The sequence below is a fragment of the Lactuca saligna genome, chromosome 4 (assembly GCF_052625555.1).
Source record: "Lactuca saligna cultivar CGN05327 chromosome 4, ASM5262555v1, whole genome shotgun sequence".
NCBI classification, from domain to species: domain Eukaryota; kingdom Viridiplantae; phylum Streptophyta; class Magnoliopsida; order Asterales; family Asteraceae; genus Lactuca; species Lactuca saligna.
In genome coordinates, this window is record NC_136420.1 from 320,733,541 (window position 1) to 320,736,940 (window position 3,400).

At 36.2% G+C, this 3,400-nt stretch overlaps 1 long non-coding RNA gene across 1 annotated transcript; it reads right to left on the reverse strand.

Moving 5' to 3' along the window:
- Nucleotides 1–317: 317 nt before the first annotated feature.
- LOC145039765 (uncharacterized) lies at nucleotides 318–1,339 on the reverse strand. Its single transcript, XR_013679833.1, has 2 exons — nucleotides 1,097–1,339; nucleotides 318–1,005 (listed from the first exon to the last, which is right to left on the reverse strand). It is a non-coding gene; the product is annotated as an uncharacterized LOC145039765 (long non-coding RNA).
- Nucleotides 1,340–3,400: the final 2,061 nt, after the last annotated feature.

Here is a 3,400-nt window from a genome sequence, read left to right on the forward strand (position 1 = left end):
ATATTTTTTTTGCCGACCATCTACTAGGCTATATATATTATAGTAGAAAATGAAAATTATGTAAATGAAATATAAATGTGTAATTTATAAAAATCATGGAAGTAAATCAAGTTAAAAGTTAAATTATAAGAACATTAGATAATTAGAATGCATTATATGATACAAAAAGATGTGGTATCGATATCGTGAGTTTGGGTACCTAAGCTTATATACCCTTAAGGGTATAGTCACTTTTTCCATATATATATATATATATATATATATATATATATATAAAAGATCAAATAAAAAAACCAAAAAAATTAAGAACCACTTAATTTTAGCTTATAACTAAGAATATTTTTGTTATTTTTCGAATACAAATTTATAAATATTAAAATGGACAATTTTGTCTAACAAATTACCAAAAAAAGAATGGCATGATTGTAAAGAGCAGCAAATCCTAACCTTATTTCGGAAACAAATAATCGGATCTCAAAAACTAGATCTAAAAACTAAAACCGATTAATTTCCTCATAATTCTCAAAAACATGAACCTCTCACTTCCCTCCCTCTTTCTACCACCGGCAAACTCTTGTAGTCGCTACCGTCGTCGATGTTCGCCCACCACCGGCTTACCGGAAGCAATTCATCATCGGTGTCACATCCAATTTGATTGATGCACCAGATCCACCGGATCTACCACTAATGATGTCCTCCTCCATCTCGAGATCTGTTATTTATGTCGCTAATCGCCACTACAACACCACTGGCGAAAGACAAGGCTAAATCACCGAATTCCGGCAAGCGACAATGAAGATCGACAAGCGACAATGCAGATCGACGACTCGCAAGTTCAGATCTACGAGTTAGGTGAACGACAAGGATCCACAATAATCGCCTCCTTCCAGATATGTTCATCTTCGATCTCCTCCGACGACTTTGTTTATCTCCGATCTCCTCAAACCACTTTTTTCATCTCCGATCACCACCTCCCTACTAGTATACCACTGGTGATCTACTTATCTTATTGAAATAAAAGATTAAATAACATTAGTAATATCATATACAATCACAAACTACAACTGCCAAAATCCAAAAACTACTTTTGAACTACCGCTGTGCATTGACCTCTGGCGCCTTGCTATCGGAGCAGGTGTTCCTCTCTATTTTCTGGCCGCTCACTACTAATGTTTTGCTGGAGAAAAAGCAACTTCAAGCTTGTTGGTTGCTGGAGAGGAATTTGTTTCATTTTGGTTTACAAAGTGCGTTTGTTAAAAAGACAACAACTGAACGACTGAACGACTTGAATTTAGAAAGACATAAAATGTAATCATCTACTATTTACTTTATAGTTTTCTATAAAATTTTGTCAATATGAGTATACTAGTTGTGAACCCCGTATTTTATACGGGTTGGATAAAACAAAAAAAAATGAAGTTTTAAACAAAAATTTATTTAAATTTGAAATTTAAAATTTGAATTTAAAAGGAAACATATTAAATACTATATGAGTTGTAATATTGTAATTGATTGGTTATTTTCAATTAAGGCAATTATTAATTAAGGTGTAAATATGATGTGTTAATTAAGAAAGATAAAAAAAAAAATAAGAAAATGACAAATGGAAAAAATATTTATTCAAAAATACCACAAAATGATAAGTGTCAAAACTCATAAGAGATTGACATGTGGCAAAAAAAAACCTTCATTTATTAAGGAGGATGACTATGCGTCAGTTACTATGCAACAATTAGCTTCATTATTTATTTTGTTTTTTTATTGTTATAGCCTAGTCTTGGTTCATTATTTATGTTTATAATATTATAATATGGGATTTGCCTTCATTATATTATAATTAAAGCCTTTTTATTCTAAAAATTTTGCTCCATCTTTGATACTTGTGAAAAAAAAAAAGTTTTGTTTCAACTGTTTTCTGTAACAATGTAAAGTTTTCAAAACAAAATTTTCATTTCTTAAAATATGTTTTCATCCAAAACAGACCATAAAATCCAATGTATCATAATCACAATACAAATATGTCAAATCCCAAGATCATAAAATAAATCTTTCGTCAGTGTGTACAGATCACGTCGGTGCCTTCCCACGGTCGTTGCTAGTACCTGAAACACATAACACAATAACTGTAAGCAAAAATGCTTAGTGAGTTCCCCAAAATACTACTTACACACATACGCCTTTCCAGGCCATGACCTTCCGGTCCATGTGTCTCAGGGGACTTCCGTCCCGACCCGATAAACCTTCCGGTCCTACCCGCATCGACCTTCCGGTCCACGTCACAATGCCTTCCGGCCCATAACATAAATGTCTTCCGGCCCATATCAAGCTTAGCATACATAGCACATACAGACGGTTAACTTAATCATATACAATGCATACACCTCATAACATATCCGACCTTCCGGTCACACATAGATACCCTTCCGGGTCCAGTATAGTGAGAAGACTCACCTCGTAGGAAGTCTAGAATCTCACGTGCTCGATATCTCCGAATCTCGAAACGACGACCCAACCCCACCTAATCACAACGAAATATCATTCTAATTAATATAGGCTTCCAAGATTAGGCTACACCCTTTTCATTATTCCACAGAGGGGTAAAAGACCATTTCACCCCTCCTTGACTCAAAGTCCACATATTGACCAAAACCCTAAAAGTCAACAAAAGTCAACAGCTAACAGTACGCGGGGCGTACGTCAATGAACTACTAATGGGGGTCTCAACCACTTACGCTGCGCGTACTGAGAGTTACGCCCATCATAAGTCTCAGTTTCAGCCATACCATGAATTTTGGTCTTAAACGGTTAAGACACTCCTTCAACTTCCAGATTTGGCTCTCCTTAAGCCGCTTATCCCATAAAGTCAGAACCTTTAAGCCTTGGCATGGCTATAAAGGTTCCTTCACCCTCTAATGCCTTTCCTTTCTCCTCCAAAGATCTAGATCTCATGCATGGCTCAATATTTACGTCCAAGATTACATTTTTATGAACATACAACTCAACTAGTCCTGGAATATGATAGATCTAGGCCAATGGAGGCTATTTGCTCATAAAGTCTCCATCTTGGGACCAAAAACCCTAGAAATTGGTCCAAGAAGCATACCATAAGAACTACAAGGCAAGATCTGAACTTTTTACCTCAGGAAGAAGCTCCAACCTTTGCGATCCCCGGATCTACACTTTTCCACCAACTTCTAGCCTCCACAATAGACTCCTCTTCTCTTTTGCTACCTTGAAATGACACCTTGAAGCTTATAACACTCACACCGAAGAGAAAAACGAAGGAAAAGCTCTCTTAGGGTTTCTTTCTGAAGGATGGTGGCTGAGGGACAAGGCCATATCATTCCTTTTATAGCCCTCAAGCCATATTAGGGTTTTGCGTCTGGACTGGTTACTCCCG